Source organism: Amyelois transitella, chromosome 29 (assembly GCF_032362555.1).
Source record: "Amyelois transitella isolate CPQ chromosome 29, ilAmyTran1.1, whole genome shotgun sequence".
NCBI classification, from domain to species: Eukaryota; Metazoa; Arthropoda; class Insecta; order Lepidoptera; family Pyralidae; genus Amyelois; species Amyelois transitella.
In genome coordinates, this window is record NC_083532.1 from 1,055,584 (window position 1) to 1,074,384 (window position 18,801).

Sequence of the window (18,801 nt, forward strand, 5' to 3'; positions counted from 1 at the left end):
GAAAGAGATGGAGAAGTCTTATTCTTTTTTGTATTGGTGCCGGGAACCACACGGTAATTTACTGCCATCTATATATAAAAGTATAAACTAAGTTTAATCTTCGACGCTATTCGTCTCTAGATGGCGCTAATAAGGTTTTGGAATGGGGTTTGAGAGTTAGTAAATGTTTGTTTTTAAAGACAATAGATGTCGGTGGAGGATTTTAGCAATGTGATGTGCGCATGTCAAAAGTAAATGTCATTCACACATCATTTTATTTTGTGATATTGTGGAAACGAGTTGAATTCAGTTGGATTTTCTGCATAATACTCGGTCGTGGTGGCTCCGGGCATGTGTATTTATCCAAGGATGACTTTCGTGACAAAGAGAACACCTAGGATAATGAAATAAACTGATTCAAATTTTGGTGGTTGGTGGTGGTTGAGACTGGTTGTAAATTTAGTTCATTTTTTTGTGGATTTTCGCTTGATTTTCTCTTCCCTTTGTGTGATTAGACGAAGTGTCGCCAAGATGATACATTCCTGAGGTGACGTGATTCGGTTCCTGTGGTCCCGAAGGGTTCAGTGCGGTGTTATCTATTTTTGACTTCAATTTGTTCTAATTATATCGCGATACTGTTTTGATGAATTGCCTGCGACGGAACGCTTAAATTGCGTAAGTATTATTTATTTTATTTTCCTCATAATAATACAATCATATATTGATAGTCTGAAAACACTTAAGTAGGCACGTATTAAAAAATATCCCATAACTACCCATAAAATAAATTTTTTTTAGTTATAAAAAAAATTATTAAAAAATTTTCTTATAAGATTCTTGTTTGTTTTGAAAATACTCAATAAGCCTTTATAAGTTTTAATATTCCTAAGGGAACACAGTAACAAACACAAAAAACAATACATACATTTTAAACTTGAATGCCTTAAGCAACATAAATGGATTAAAAAAAAGTATGTATGCACCAAAAACTTTTGAATGGTACCCACCATATGATGTTAAAGTATTTTAAGTTATTCATGACTGGATTGTCTTAGGTCAGGTACCTTCCCCAAGTAGAGGAGTAACCGGAATGAACATCTAAAATAATGATGATTCAGAGTTAGAAATTGTGACACTTATTTTACTTACAGAATGTTGTTGAAACATTTTAGAAATACAAACTTTCTCTGCCGTGTGGTATATGACACACTCCATATCTTACTCTTACTTACTTACTTCTTTGTCTTGGGATTCTTAGTGTAGATAATGGGCTAGCAACCTGTCAATATTTAGAATAGAATAGAATAGATTTATTTTCAAAATTGGATACAAGGTATCACTTATTGACGTCACATAACTTAAATCTAATTATAACTACAACCGCTTCCAAAGCGCATGTGTTGAAGAAGCAGCGGAACAAACTACACTGCAGCATTTTCATCGGACGTCAATTTATTGTTATAACAATATTTGAATCTCAATTCCGGGATTAAACCATACAGCCAGACATGGCCTTTCAGTCTTTTTAAGACTTTTGGCTCTGTCTTCCCCGTAAGGGATATAGACATGATCATATGTATTTATATCCCTGTAAGGGGGTGATCTTTTGTATTTCTGACTTATAATATGGTTCTAGCCTCTTCTAGATACAGGGGTATGCATTTTTTTAAGACTTGACTTTTGTGTAACATTACGTAGGTACTAGCTAATTCTCATGACTTCATTCACGTAACATACACATGGTCACATCTATATACCTTACGGGACAGACAGAGCCAACAGTCTTGACAAGACGGAATGGCCATGTTCAGCTATTTGGCTTAATGATAGAATTGAGATTCAAATACTGACAGGTTGCTAATAAGCCTTCCCATTGCCTTTACAAAAATCCCAAGTTTGTAAGCCCATCTCTTAGTCGCCTTTTACAAAATCCATGGCAAAGAGATGGAGTGGTCCTATTCTATTCTGTATTGGTGCCAGGAACCACACGGCACGTAAATTTAACAACATTATCTGTAACAAAGTGGATGCTTTTAGGATACTATATGAATATTGATTAATCCGTCTGAAATCTTACTTATTTCAAAACAAATATATGCAACCTTCGGATAATGTAGTTATCTGACAGTGAAAGAATTTATGAAATCATCGTGGATGTTGTAAAAGGCGACTAAGGGACTGGCTTATAAACTCTATCATTCAGCCAAACATCTGAACGTGCCCTATCAGTCTTTTTAAGACTGTTGGCTCTGTCTTCCCTGTAAGGGATATAGTATTATATGTTTGTATGTTTTGAAACATAAAAAATACAAATATTTTCTCTTTATAAATTAGTGCGGAAAAAGGGTATTCTCTCTTTTTTAGTAAACGAATTTTCTTATCATAGCACATATAATTTAGTGTTATTCTTCTTCCTCCTGGCTTTAGTCCCGGTTGCATCCTCACCACTCTGGACAGGAGCCCGGGGTGTGCCTTTGACCATGGACCCTGGATTGGGTGAGTCAGGTTTTTACACGCAGCGACTCCCGTCTGACCTCCACAACCTTTGCAGGGGAACCTAACCCGTATTGGATCGGTCATGGTCACACATCCAGTTGGCGGAATGTGCAGGTTTCCTCACGATTTTTTCTCTCACCGTAAGAGCATCAGTTAGTATTCAAACTAATGTACGTTGGTTATGTGTGTTATTATAGTGATGTAACGCTTTTCCCGTGTAGGCGTGTTAAGGGCTCCTCCCCCCCTCCCCCACCTCTTACCTGAAGGGCACGGGCCTGACTCATGGGGCCGTGAACTTTGGCGTGAATCACTGTTTGATAAACTGATAATGTTTACACAAGGTCTATTCAATCTACTTAAACCTTAATAATAATAAACGAGAACATATTAGAATGCCGTGTGGTTCCCGTAAATTTCATAGAATAGTACCGCACCATTTATGAATCTTGGATGTCGTTAATGGCGACTAAGGGACAGGCTTATAAACTTGGGATTCCTCTTGTAGCCGATTGGCCGGCAACCAGTAACTATTTGAATCTCAATTCTATCATTAAGCCAAACAGCTGAACGTGGCCTACCAGTCATTTTAAGACTGTTGGCTCTGTCTACCCCGCAAGGGATATAGACGTGATTATTTGTATGTATATATGTATACATTGAAACGTCATACATACGTACACGTGCAAATGGGATATAGACGTGATTATATGTATACATACATTGAAGCGTCATATGGTCATAAAACTGGTGAAAATGAGAACCATCTTTTTTTAAAGCGTTTAAAAAATCTACATAGGTGCGTTTTTGGTGTACCTTTAATCTACATACATGTGTATGCTGGTAACACCGCGCGTCATCTGAAACGCGAATAGAGTTTGTTTATATTATTTCAACTATTAGTTTACGCGAAATTACTAACAGAACTATAAAACTTTCCGCTCTGTTACAGCTCCGATTCGTTTGTTAATTTTGCAAGTCGGTCATCCTACGGGATTATTTACAAGCTGTAATTTATATTTTACTAGCTGTGCCCGCGACTTCTTCCGCCGGGATTATTTACTAGCTGTAATTTATTTTTTACTAGCTGTGCCCGCTACTTCTTCCGCGTGGAATAGTTATTTTGGGCATCATTGAAGCTCTGAAGGAGGAATAATTTTCCCCGTTTTTTTTTTCACATTTTCCATTATTTCTTCGCTCCTAATAGTTGCAGCGTGATCTTAAATAGCCTAAAGCCTTCCTTGATTCCTTCTAAAAATAATTTTTCAATTAGAACCAGTAGTTCCTGCGATTGGCGCGTTCAAACAAACAAACAACAAACAAACTCATCAGCTTTATAATATTAGAATAGTATAGATTTTCCACTCTATCTTTGAGGTTAGCGGGAAAAAACTTAAGAGCAGAAAAATAAACATACATACATACATATAATCACGTCTATGTCCCTTGCCGGGTTGACAGAGCCAACAGTCTTCAAAACTACTGATAAGCCACGTTTAGCTGTTTGGCTTAATGATAGAATTGAGATTTAAATAGTGACAGGTTGCTAGCTCATCGCCTAAAAAAAGAATCCCGATTTTGTAAGCACATCCCTTAATCGCCTTGAACGACATCCATGGGAAAGAGATGTGACTGGTCCTGTTCTTTTCAAGACTGTTGGCTCTGTCCACCCCGCAGGGGATATAGACGTGACCGTATGTATTTAGGAAGATGCCAGCCCCTACTCCTCGGCTCGTCCTGACTCCTGACCAGTAGTCGACACGTCAAGGTCGTACAATTTTAAAACAAAATCGTGTAAAACGGAACGTACCTACGTTCCGTTTTACGGCCGCGTTAACTTCAAAGTAGAATGGGCGGCGAGAATAGACGAGTGACGTCATTGGTTTAGGTGATAATACAGACTTGTATACATACATACATATGGTCACGTCTATATCCCCTGCGGGGTAGACAGAGCAAGCAGTGTTGAAAAGGCGGAAAGGCAACGTTCAGCTGTCAGGCTTAATGATAGAATTGAGATTTAAATAGCGACAGGTTGACAGATTCAAATGATGATAGGTTGCTAACCCATCGCCTAAAAGAAGAATCCTAAGTTTATAAGCCTATCCCTTAGTCGCCTTTAACGACATCCATGGGAAAGTGATGGAGTGGTCCCGTTCTTTTTTGTTTTATTGGTGCCGGGAACCACACGGCATATGTATGTATATTAAAAAAATGTGTTTGCGCCCCAAGATTGGTAGATCAATAAGAGGCCACTGATTTCTCGATTTTTTTAGTTTACAGTACTCGTGTATTATTGCCGTGTGGTTCCCGGCACTATTACAAAAAAGAATAGGACCACTCCATCTCTTTCCCATGGATGTCGTAAAAGGCGACTAAGGGATAGGCTTATAAACTTAGGATTCCTCTTTTAGGCGATGGGCTAGCAACCTGTCACTATTTGAATCTCGGTTCTATCATTAAGCCAAATAGCTGAACGTGGCCATTCAGTCTTTTCAAGACTGTTGGCTCTGTCTACCCCGCAAGGGATATAGACGTGATCATATGTATGTATGTATGTATGTGTATTATTTATCGCAAGTCTCGAATTTCTAACATAACTATGACTGATGATTAGATAAGTATTTTGTAAATATATGTATACTCTAATAATAAGAAAGATGATAAATGCATTTCTAAAATAACTTGAGTGTGACAAGCGTTTGAACTAAACATTATTATCATTGAATAAATACCTACCAGGAAATTACGCGTTAAGCAAAGTTCCGTCTATCGTCTTCATCATATATATAAAATTCTCGTGTCACAATGCTCGTTCCCGTACTCCTCCGAAACGGCTTGACCGATTCTCATGAAAATTATTGAGTAAAAGATCACTAGATGATAGGCTTATAAACTTGAGATTCTCTGTCTAACCCGCAGGGAATATAAGTAGACGTGGTAATATGTATATTTATGTTCACCTGAACGTGGCCTTTCAGTCTGTTCAAGACTGTTGGCTCTGTCTACTCCGCAAGGGATAATAGACGTGATAGCATGTTTGTATGTGTATGGATCAGGGTTACCCATCCAGTTGCCTGAAGTGCAGGTTTCCTCACGATGTTTACACGAAGTTGTGGTCATATTCTTCCCGCCCGGAACCACACGGCACCGGCTGCGTTAACAGCTTATTGACGTCAGCATCTGAAGAACTTCATAAAACAAAAATAACGTGAAACAGATTCAAGTGCTTATAGGCATAGTGATTTATATGACTCTCATATACAGGAATGGAAAAGGGTATGTTAAGATGGTTCGGTCATGTGGAGAGGATGAATGAAAGCAGGTTGAATACAAGGAGAGTGTGGAGGGAAAGGTCGGAGTGGGAAGACCTAGACGAACGTGTCTTGATCAAATTAAGGACGTCCTGGTAAAGGGTCATGTCAACAGTACCCGAAACCGCCGAGCTTGCATGAAGAGAGTTATGAATGTGGATGAAGCGAAGGAAGTGTGCAGAGATCGTGGCTAGTGGAAAGAGGTAGTCTCTGCCTACCCCTCCGGGAAAGAGGCGTGGTTTTATGTATGTACTAGAGGCCGCCCGCGACTTCGTCCGCATGGAAACCCTATCAATCCCGCGGGATCTCTGGGATAAAAAGTAGCCTATGTGTTATTCTGGGTCTTCAGCTACCTACATACCAAATTTCATGGTAATCGGTTCAGTAGTTTTTGCGTGAAAGAGTAACAAACATCCATACAAACTTTCGCCTTTATAATAGTAGTAGGATGTATGTATGCTTGAAACAGAACCACGTGTATCACGATGGTAGTCTGTAAATCTGTAATCGATTTCGGATGCTACAGATTTTTTTGATATTGTGTTTGTGCATTTTTAACTAGCTGTCGCCCGCAACTTCGTCCGCGTGGAATAGTTATTTTGGGCATTATTGAAGCCCTCAAGGATGAATAATTTTCCCCGTTTTTTCCCATTTTCCGTTATTTCTTTGCTCCTTTTAGTTGCAGCGTGATGTTATATAGCCTAAAGCCTTCCTCGATAAATGGTCTATTCAAAGCAATTTTTTAATTCAAACCAGAAGTTCCTGAATCTTTATAATATTAGTATAGATATAAAATTCTCGTGATACAGTGTTCGTTCTCGTACTCCTACGAAACGGCTTGACCGATTCTCATGAAATTTTGTGAGCATATCGAGTAGGTCCGAGAATCGGTCAACATCTATTTTTTATACCCCTCAGTGATAAGGGTTTTCCATCGTTAATATTTTTTTTTAAACTAGAAATTACTTAAAAAATATGTGCTGTGTGGTTTCCGGCACCAATACAAAAAAGAATAGGACCACTCCATCTCTTTCCCATGGATGTCGTAGAAGGCGACTAAGGGATAGGCTTCCAAACTTGGGATTTTTTTTTAGGCGATGGGCTAGCAACCTGTCACTATTTGAATCTCAATTCTATCATTAAGCCAAATAGCTGTGGAATGTGGCCATTCAGTCTTTTCAAGACTGTTGGCTCTGTCTACCCCGCAAGGGATATAGACGTAACCATATGTATGTATGTAATATTTATATGGCAAAACAACGTTTGCCGGGACAGCTAGTTATTCAATGAGATTCACGCTTCAAAACAAAAGCGAAACGCATTCTGATATTGCACGCGAAACAATTTGCACGGCGCACTATCCCAGCATCCCCCACCACCTCCCCCCTTCACCCCCCACTCCTGCATCCCGGTCACCAGGTCAGGGCATCGCACACGCGCCATCCGGATCCGCCGGAGCCGGTAACGATTGGACCCTGATGATTTATAAATAGAACACACTTTTGATTGGATGTTGAATTTGTATTGAAAATTGTTCTTTGTTTCTGTCGCAAGGTGTTAGAGGTGGGTGCAGGTAATCTGTGGTGTAGAAGCTGTTGTGACGAAATAATAGTTGTTGGAGAAAATGCTGCAGTGCAGTTTGTTAACGCTTTCTTCTGCACTGCACGCTTCGGAAGCGGCAGTGGATTTGGTTTTAAGTAATGTATTTGACGTCAACCAATGTTGTGAAAGCATGAGATATGACAATTATTAAGTGATATGAAATGTCACATAATTCTATCCTACTAATATAAATGCGAAAGTTGATGATATGTATGTCAGGATGTCAGCATGGATTTTTCTTACTCTTTCACGCAAAAACTACTCAACCGATTACGATGAAATTTGGTATGTAGGTACCTGAAGACCCAGAATAACATATAGGCCGTAACATATTTTTTATTCCGGAGTTCCCGCGGGAATGATTCCACGCGGACGAAGTAACGGGCGGCCTCTAGTAATGAATAAAATTTTTTGAATTTGTCGTTATATATGTGAAACTAGATATAGTGACAGGAATAGAAAAGGGAATGCTTAAGTGGTTTGGTCATGCGGACAGAATGAATGAACGCGGGTTGACTTAGCAAATAAACAAGAAGTGTGAATGGTAACCGTGGAGTGAGAACCCCCTTTTTTATCAAAGGGGAAATCCTTTTTACGGACAACCCCCCGGGTCTCCACCCGGGAGAGTGTGGGACTCCTGGCTCCTAATGTACCAGCCTACCCACTAAAACCCCTACGTGCGCCCTTCTTGCCATTTTGAGGGCATCATGGGATCGCAGGCATTTCACCACGACGCTCTCCGGCTGCCGGGAATAAATAAATATATACGGGACAAATTACACAGATTGAGTTTCCCTCGAAGTAAGTTCGAGACTTGTGTTACGAGAAACTAACTCAACGATACTATATTTTATAACAAATACTTATATAGATAAACATCCAAGACCCAGGACAATCAGAAAATTATAAGTTGTGTGAGTGGAGTACACGCCTGTCACCCTTTCCATCACGTCTCCTATCTCGGGTCTGCTGGAAGAGATTTCTTTTGAAATAAGCAGAACCTTTGTAATTTTGTTTCTTGTTTTTATCAGTCTCGATGTTTTCTGTGTACATAAATTAGTAAATAAATAAATAAAAAGTTCTTTCCTCATCATGCCCTGGCCGGGATTCGAACCCGGGACCTCCGGTGGCACAGACAAGCGTACTACCGCTGCGCCACAGGGGCCGTCAAATCTTGCTGTAATTGGCGACCAGTAAGTTGCTGGCCGCCTTAAGGAGTGGGAAGGCCTAGACGAACGTCCTTGATCAATTCGGAGAAGTCCTGGTGAAGGATCGGGTCGAGATTATCCGACGTGCTTGCTTGAAGAGAGTTATGAGTGTGGATGAAGCGAAAGAAGTGTGCAGGGATCGTGGCAAGTGGAAAGATGTGGTCTGAGCCTACCCCTCCGGGAGAGAGGTGTGATTTTATTTATGTACGTTCTTCAATTATAAGTTTACCAGTTTCTATATTATCTTATATATATTAAATTGTGAGCATATTGAGTAGGTCTGACAATCGGCCAACATCTGTTTTTAACAATAGATAAGGGTGGTCCACACTTGACATTTTTTTTTAACTAGAATTTAGAAACCCTTTATTCTTCTTTTACGACATCCATGGGATAGAGATGGAGTGCTCCTATTCTTTGTATTTAAAATATTCTTTTATTATACCATTAATGCGTTACGAGTAAAAATTATAACTGCCCAGGATTCTTTTTTAAGGCTGTTTGGCTGGCAACCTGTCACTATTTGAATCTCAATTATATCATTGCATCAATTATATCATCTCAATTATATCAGCCAAATGGCTGAACGTGGCCATTCAGTCTTTTCAAGACTGTTGGCTCTGTCTACCCCGCAAGGGATATAGACGTGACCATATGTATGTATGTATGTATGCCCAGGAGCCGCCCTTCCCTAGAAACTAGGTCACACAGGGCATATTCAGGGCAGGACTGGGATGCACGTTGCAACAAAGCTGTTTCAGTACGCAGTATTGATTTTATCTACGTAATATATCTACATACATACATACATGTACATACAATCACATTAGCCGTGTGGTTCCCGGCACCAATAGAAAAAAGAATAGGACCACTCCATTTCTTTCCCATGGACGTCGTAAAAGGCGACTAAGGGATGGGCTTACAAACTTGGGATGCTTTTTAAGGCGATGGGCTAGCAACCTGTCACTATTTGAATCTCAATTTTATCTTAAAGCCAAATAGCTGAACGTGGCCTATCAGTCTTTGCAAAATTGTTGGCTCTGTCTACCCCGCAAGGGATATAGACGTGATTATATGTATGTATGTACATACAATCACGTCTATATCCGTTGCAGGGTAGACGGAGCTAAGAGTCTTGTAAATACTGATAAGCAACGATCAGCTGTTTGGCTTTAAGATAAAATTGAGATTCGTATAAAGTGACAGATTGCAAGCGCGTCGCCTAAAAGAAGAATCCCAACTTTATAAGTCTATCCCTTTTAGTGCCGTGTGGTTCCCGGCACTATTACAAAAAAGAATAGGACCACTCCATCTCTTTCCCATGGATGTCGTAAAAGGCGACTAAGGGATAGGCTTATAAACTTAGGATTCCTCTTTTAGGCGATGGGCTAGCAACCTGTCACTATTTGAATCTCGGTTCTATCATTAAGCCAAATAGCTGAACGTGGCCATTCAGTCTTTTCAAGACTGTTGGCTCTGTCTACCCCGCAAGGGATATAGACGTGATCATATGTATGTATGTATGTATCCCTTTTACGACATCCATGGGAAAGAGTGATTATTCATCCTTGAGGGCTTCAATGATGCCTGAAATAACTATTCCACGCGGACGAAGTCGTGGGCACAGCTAGTTAAAACTAAAGTAGAAATAAATAAAGATTAATAAAGTTTTTAATTTCAATTAGATTTACTATTGTATTAAACCGAAATAGTTAACTAAGTGGAAGTCTAATAAACATTGGATTCTGCTCATAGGCTATCTGACCTGTCACTATTTGAATCTCAATTCTATCATTGAACCAGCTGAACGTGAAAGACTGTTGGCTGAGACGTGATTATTGATTTGAATTTGATGTCAAAATATAGCCTACTTTTTGGACTATTTCCACGGGAACGATGATGATGATGTTCCAAATGTGGCAGTGTTTAATTTTGTTGGTGACATAACACTTTTTTGTCCAGTCGGGTGAAAGTCTGACCACGCAACGTTTATGACGCCAGGGTAGGCATTATTTTTAGTTCCAAGGGTAAGGTCGGGTCATCGGGTGTTCTTTGGCTTGTCTATTCGATTCTTGGGGGGTTAATTTTGAGACTAGCTATAGCACGCTGCTTTGGTCTAGTGGGAACTTTTAAATTTTTGTTTTTCGTAATTTTAATCCTTTTATTCTAATCTATTTTAATTATTTATTTAATTAAGTCTTGTGCCGTTTAGAATAGGTCCATTCTGTCTTTTTCCTGTGGATGTAGTAAGAGGCGACTGAGGGATAAGCAAATAAACTTGGGATTCGTTTTTAGGCGATTCGCTAGCAACCTGTCACTATTTGAATCACAATTAAGCCGATCTGTTGAACGTGGTCTTTCAATTTTTTTCGAGACTACCCCTTACATAAACCGTTATATATACATACTAGAGGCCGCCCGCGACTTCGTCCGCATGGAAACCCTATCAATCCCGCGGGAACTCTGGGATAAAAAGTAGCCTATGTGTTATTCTGGGTCTTCAGCTACCTACATACCAAATTTCATGGTAATCGGTTCAGTAGTTTTTGCGTGAAAGAGTAACAAACATCCATACATCCATACATACTTTCGCCTTTATAATAGTAGTAGGAAGTAGGATGTAAAAAAAAAGGTTATCCCCAAATATTATAGATGTTAACAAGCTCTCCCGGCAAACGTTGTTTTTGCCATATAAATAATTTTTAAGTAACTAGAAATAGTTAAATAAAAATTTAAGGGTAACAACCCTTATCACTAAGGGGTATGAAAAATAGATGTAGGCCGATTCTCAGACCTACTCAATATGGTCACAAAATTTCATGAGAATCGGTCAAGCCGTTTCGGACGAGTACGGGAACGAACATTGTGACACGAGAATTTTATTTTATACATACATATAAGATTTTATCAGACCGGGCGTAAAGATTAGACCGGTCTTATCCCTTAGTCTAACGGTCGCTTCTCACGGCAAGGTTGTAAGGGTGCGCAACGCCCTTGAATGATTATATCAATGTTGCTTCATCCCCTTCGGGGTAGACAGTTGGATTCCGACGGTTGAGGAACAAAGCGAAAAGAGGCGTTGAAAGAAATTCTGACCAATTTTTTAACTATATTTTTTTTTGTTTCATCGCACACTCGTGTAAGTAGAATCCCAAAATTTTATAAACTTTAAACAAAATTAAAAAATGTGTTGTTCCCGGTACAAATAGAAAAAAAGGATAGGACCACTCCATTTCTTAACCATGGATGTCGTAAAAGGCGACTAAGGGATAGGCTTTTAAACTTGGGATTCTTCTAAGGCGATGGGCCAGCAACCTGTCACTGTTTGAATCTCAATTCTATCATTAACTCTTCACAACGCAGTCTACCGCCCCAGGGAGAAATTAATTCAATACATTGACGTCCGATGAAATTGCTGCAGTGTAGTTTGTTTCGCCGCTTCTTCTACACATGCGCTTTGGAAGCGGTAGTAGTTATAATTAGACTAGAGGCCGCCCGCGACTTCGTCCGCATGGAAACCCTATCAATCCCGCGGGAACTCTGGGATAAAAAGTAGCCTATGTGTTATTCTGGGTCTTCAGCTACCTACATACCAAATTTCATGGTAATCGGTTCAGTAGTTTTTGCGTGAAAGAGTAACAAACATCCATACATCCATACAAACTTTCGCCTTTATAATAGTAGTAGGATTTAAGTGATGTGACGTCAATTAGTGATACCATGTATCCAATTTTGAAAATAAATCTACATATTCTATTCTATTCAATATTGTCTTCATCCGATCTCGATGAGCACAAAAGTTGACCCGGTTGAGAAATCACCCCGAGGTCACCCCGGGCGGCCGCGTGTCCTGGGCCGGGTCATCGACCCCGGATATAGGTCAGCGATGCAACTGTAGCAGGGATGGGGTGTGTTGAGATAAAATGTTGGTTAGAATCTTACATACATATGTAAAATCACGTTTATATCCGTTGCGGGATAGACAGAGCCAATAGATTTGAAAATACTGATAGGTTTAGCTGCTTTTGGAATTGAGATTCAAGTAGTAACGCAGATTGCTAGCCCATCGACTAAAAGAAGAATCCCATGTTTATAAACGAGTCTGAGTTGCCTTTTACGAAATTCATGAGAAAGTCATGGAATGGTCCTATTCTTTCTTTTATTATACATTTAAGTATTAAGTATGTATTTTATATATAAAAGGAGCGTTTTCAAAATTGCGGATGTTTCTTGGTTTTAATTTACAAATTTATTAGACTTTTTTTATTTCTGGGTCCTGTAATTTTTGCACAGGTTTAATTTGAACGTTCGGGAGCTACGATGATACAAATAGACACACACACAAACAAAAAGACACGTCAAACTTTTAACACCCCGTTTTTCTTTCGCTTAGGGTTAACATAGTATTTTTAAGTTGGTCATTTGTTTGTTTGTTTGGTTGTAGCTACTAAAATATAAATTTCCTTTTTATTTGCTTAAAAAAAATGACATTATTCACACTGCAGTATACATCAGTAACAAATGTATGTAAAGTATACGTACATAAAATGTTGCAACTACAAATCTTTAGCATATCAAGGAAAACATCACATTTAGCCACGCTGTCCTTGCGTTCGTCGCCTCAATCGACAATAGTCTTTATTCTATTAACATTAAGGTGCACAATAAGGTGCCGTGAACTTGACAGGCCTACAAGGCTAGCATGTCAAGGCTATGGTTTGCATTTGACGCGTTTCCATTTACGAGAGAATGTTTGATGTTTGAAACGATATCCTCTGTGTCGCAGCGGTAGTACGCTTGTCTGTGACACCGGAGGTCCCGGGTTCGAATCCCGGCCAGGGCATGATGAGGAAAGAAGAAAAAAAATTTTTTATATTCTCGTGTTGCACGTACGTACGTCACTTGAAATTATTATAACGTTTTGTTTTGATAGCAGACACGACGATATATATATATGTACTTAGATATGTGACGTCTTCGTCCCTCTCGGGATAAACAGCCTTTAAGATTAATGAATAATATAACAGTGCCTGAAGAAAATAAAAGAATATTTTCTAGCGTCACTTCTATAGGATGCATTTCTGGTCAATAAAGTTAGTTGTTGTCACGTATGCGTTGGTTTTACTATTGGTCCATAAGTATGTAATACCACTAATTGACTGACTGACAGACAACGCACAGCCCGAAACGGCTGGGTCTAGATACTTGAAATTTGGCATGTAATATTCTAATGCGGTCTAGGTGTGATGGTGAGGATTTTACGAAATCCCCACTGGAATTGAAGTTAACGGGTTTTTTCGTTTTACGCGAGCAGAGTCACGGGAGTAATCTAGTTGTCACGTATTATTCCGATTAACAGTGGTATTCTCTATATGAAATAAGGCTCCTATAAAACAAGAGTTCAGACATCTTTATAACATGAGAAAATGTTCTTTGATTCTCGTGTGACAATGGACACGGTGCCGTCAGCCGTGACGGTCTGAGTAATCAGTTTCCTGCATAGCAGATTATTATACCATTACAACCCACCCTGCAGTGTATTATGTAATGATGCGTACCTATTTCACACGTGTACCATGCCGTGTGGTTCCCAGCACTTAATAATAAGACCACTCCATCTCTACCTCATGGATAAGGCTACTTATTAATTTAAATTCTTTATCGACCAACTTAATATAAAAATTAAGACTTTCCACAACATGTTACCAATGAGCTGTGAGTTGTTTCGGACAATAATTCGTAGACATCCCTACCATCTTTTCATCAGACAAATTGGTAGTTGTTGACTACGGGGCAGATATCCTGCTCGCTGGTCGGACCAAGTCAAACAAGCAACGGGGCTGACTAAAGCTACTGCCCTGAGAAAAGCCGAAGACAGAACAGCCTGGAAACAGCTCACTAGCTAATCTGTCAAGGCGTTTCAGGATAAAAACGACCTTCAGTAATGAAGAAGAAGATCAAGAAGAAGAAGCTTCTTAGAGAATTGGCAGTGTCAACTAGTGCGGATTATTTCTATGGTCCTTCGGGCCCCACGTTGGGCGCCACGGAGATATAAGAGATAATTAAAACAATTACAGAATAAAGATAAACTTTATTTGGACTAGTTTTACAAGTGAACACTGGCCGTGGATTTAGCTATCGACACGAGATCCAGCAAGTAGCCGCTAGAGTATAGATAGCTGCTTGGTGAACGCAGATAGTCCAAGGGGGTCCATCCGGGGCGCGTGCGCACGCTTTTGTAGGTCTCCCGGGCTGTGAAAAGGGGCGTAGTAGAGTTCCGTAATAACGGTAAAAACAGGACCCTATTTCTAAGACTCCGCTGTCTGTCTGTCACATACATACATACATACATACATAAACTCACGCCTCTTTCCCGGAGGGGTAGGCAGAGACTACCTCTTTCCACTTGCCACGATCCCTGCATACTTCCTTTGCTTCATCCACATTCATAACTCTCTTCATGCAAGCTCGGCGGTTTCGGGCACTTTTGACCTGACCCTTCACCAGGACGTCCTTAATTTGATCAAGATATGTTCGTCTAGGTCTTCCCACCCCGACCTTTCCCTCCACACTCTCCTTGTATATCTGCTTAGTCAACCTGTTTTCATTCATCCTCTCCACATGACCGAACCATCTCAACATACCCTTTTCTATTCCTGTAACTACATCTTCTTTCACATCACAACATTCCCTTATCACGCTGTTCCTTATCCGGTCACTCAATTTCACACCCAACATACTCCTTAACGCTCTCATTTCCACCGCATTTATTCTGCTTTCGTGCTTCATTTGCCATACCCAACTTTCACTCCCATACATTAATGTCGGGACCAACACGCCCCTGTGCACAGCCAGTCGAGCCTTTTTGGATAGTTTCTGACTGCTCATAAAGGCATGCAAAGCTCCATTCACCATGTTCCCCGCGTTCACTCTCCTTTCAATATCACTATCACACTTGCCATCTGATGTAAACTTTGATCCTAGATATACAAACTCTTTCACTTGCTCAACTTTTTCTCCTCCAATCAAAATATTACATGCTGTCATTTCTTTCTCCATTTCAAAAACCAGTGTTTTAGTTTTACTTACGTTCACTTTCATTCCTTTCTCTTTTAAAGCTTCATGCATACAGTTTACCATCTCCTGTAACTCCTCCGCTGATGACGCCAGTATAACCTGATCGTCGGCATAGAGCAGACATTTGACGAGTAATTCATTCATCCTTAATCCACTTTCAGACTCTTTCAAATCTGTCAAACAACTATCCATAAATAGGTTGAACAGCCACGGTGACGCAACACATCCCTGCCTAACACCTTTCTCAATCTTAAACCACTCAGTGTGCGCTCCGTTTATCCTGACACAAGCACTCGAATCCTCATATAAGGATTTCAGTGCTCGTATCAAGAGACTGCTCACCCCATGCATAGAAAGTGCTGACCACAATTCATTCCTCTCAACTCTGTCATAGGCCTTTTCCAAATCCACGAAAGTGCAATAGACTTTTTGACTCTTGGCCAAAAACTTTTCGGCTATGCACCGCAAAGAAAAGACCTGATCAGTACATCCCATTCCCTTTCGAAATCCCGCTTGAGCATCCCATATTTTGTCATCAGTTTCATTCCTGACTCTATTAATCAATACCTTAGCATACAATTTGCCGACGACGCTAAGCAGGCTTATACCACGATAATTTTTGCAGTCCAGTTGTGACCCTTTTCCTTTGTAAAGTGGCACAATAACAGCCTTACACCAATCTTTTGGTACTCGGCCGCTTCTCCAACACAAATTGAAAAGGCAGTACAACTGTCTAGCTACGACGCCTTTTCCTGCTTTAAGCATCTCGACCGACACTCATCATACCCGGCAGCCTTACCCGCTTTCATACTCTTAAGTGCTTCCACAATTTCAAACATTTCAATTTCGCCTTCCATCTCATTCTCTTTTTCTTCGCTATAGCAGAACTCTTTCTTATTTTCTTCCTTTTTTTCAAATAAACTCTCAAAATAGTCCTTCCATATCTTTAGCACACATTCTTCTCCTTTCACAACGCTACCATCCTGGCATCTGATCCTAGTCAGCTCTCTGGTTATAGTTTTTCCTCGGGCTGACCTTACGGATTTCCATAATACTTTTAGATTTGACTGAAAGTCTTCTGATAGCCTTTTATCAAAATCCTCTTTATACTCTTCTTTCTTTCTAATCACAGCTTTCTTAACCAAATCTTTAATTTTTTTATATTCCTTACGTGCTTCATTCACATCCTCATCTATAACCTCTTGCATTCTTAAGTTAGCTTTTGCTGCTAACAAATCCAGCCATGCTTTCTTCTTTAATCGCACAAGTTCTTGCACATCTTTACTCATCCACGCATTTTTGTGATTTTTCCCTTTCCTTCTTCTACTTACACCACACACTTCAACAGCTACTTTCACAATTCTTTCTTTAAATTCCTTCCATCCATCTTCAATATTGCTCCTCTCATCTAAATCTTCAATTTCATCCTTCAGTCTATTAATATACTTCTTACCTACATCCATATCTTGCAAATTTTCTACTTTCACTCTTTCCAAAGCGCTGGTTTGCTCCCTTACCCTGTGCCGCCAGCGATTGAAGATACCCCTTATCCGGGATATCACCAGTAAATGGTCCGAGTCAATGCCAGCACCGCGATATGCACGGGTATCCAGCACTTTGTTCTTCAATCTTTCATCTACAATCACAAAGTCTATCATACTTTTTAAAATACCTTCCACTCTTGTATAGGTGTGGATCTCTTTATGTTGAAACATTGAGTTCGACACAAAAAGATCCCACTCTAGACAAATTTCTAATACACTTCTTCCATTATCATTCACCTTTTCGTCACCAAACGCACCAAGCACCTTTTCATATCCATCACGCTTAACACCCACCCATCCATTAAAATCACCTAACATAATAATCTTCTCATTTGGCTTGGTAACTTTCAATACTTCTCTTACACTATTCCAGAACTCCTCGTTTTCGCTTTTTGCTGATGTTGTACCCCTCGAACCCACATCCCACGGTGCATAAACACCTAAAACGAAGATCCGAGTGATTCCAACTTTCAGCCTAATCCATAGAAGACGAGGGCTGACACACTCATACTCATTCACACACTCAGCCATTCGTGCAGAAAGGATTAGACCGACCCCTTGACAGCCTCGGCTGGTACTGGAAATTCCAGACCAATACGCCGTGTAAGGGCCGTGCTGCGTCGCGTCGCATCCTTTCCGCTTCGTTTCATTCACGCACAACACATCCAACCGTCTTTCACCCATCATCTGACATACTTCCTCAATTTTATCCTTCATTCCTCCTCTTACATTCATCGTCGCAAAGCGGCTTTCAGCAGACCGCATACCGCTCCCGCCGGGAACGAGACGTGATGGGGTGCGGACACCATCGCCGCCATTTAGGTGCTCTTTCAAAAAATTTGCATCCATGCGATTCCCACGAGACTGACTGTCTGTCACAAAATTATTTATTTCCGTTGCCGCTAAAACAACATATAAAAATATAAAATTAAATTTTGCCGGGAACCACACGGCACACGGTAACACACAAATCGTAACCTGTTACTGTGCAAATTTCTATGCAATAAAAATATTACAAACAAACAAACAAACCTTTGCAGGGGAATCTAACCCGCATTTGATCACATGGTTACACATTCAGTTGCCTGAATGTGCAGGTTTCCCCGGGATGTTTTCCCTCACCGTAAGACTCACTTCACCGCTCGACCATTGAAGCTCTTAATGATTATAAACACGCCTTTACAAATATCTTTCGATAATGCTAGTCATAATTTACCCCCTGAAACGTAAAGGTCGACTGACTCACGCATCTGACCTAAGAGCCTTTATACCCCTGCTTTATTTTGACGTCACCTTCTATTTTATTATTTTACTTAGTCGACGCCCGTGGTTTTACCTGCGTGAAACAAAAATATTCCGTTAATTACCGTTCCCGCGGTAATTTTTTGAAAATTCTCCCTTAATTCACCCCTAGACCACATAATGAACCTACAAGCTACAAGCCAAATTTTTTATCTCTAAGACTGCTGTGCCCGCAACTTCATTTGCGTGCGATTGAAATAATATTTTTTTTACATAAAACGTATGTACTCTGATCCAAAAAAAAATTTAAGCACCATCAGTTAAATAAAGATTTTTTTATTA

At 40.0% G+C, this 18,801-nt stretch overlaps 1 protein-coding gene across 1 annotated transcript in view; it reads left to right on the forward strand.

Annotated features, from left to right (window-relative positions):
• Positions 1–212: 212 nt before the first annotated feature.
• LOC106130745 (R3H domain-containing protein 2) overlaps positions 213–18,801 on the forward strand; it is a 61,313-nt gene continuing 42,724 nt past the window's right edge. Inside the window, exon 1 of the mRNA XM_060952647.1 lies at positions 213–654. The gene's annotated coding sequence lies outside the window, so the exon portion shown is untranslated. The remainder of the gene's footprint in view (positions 655–18,801) is intronic.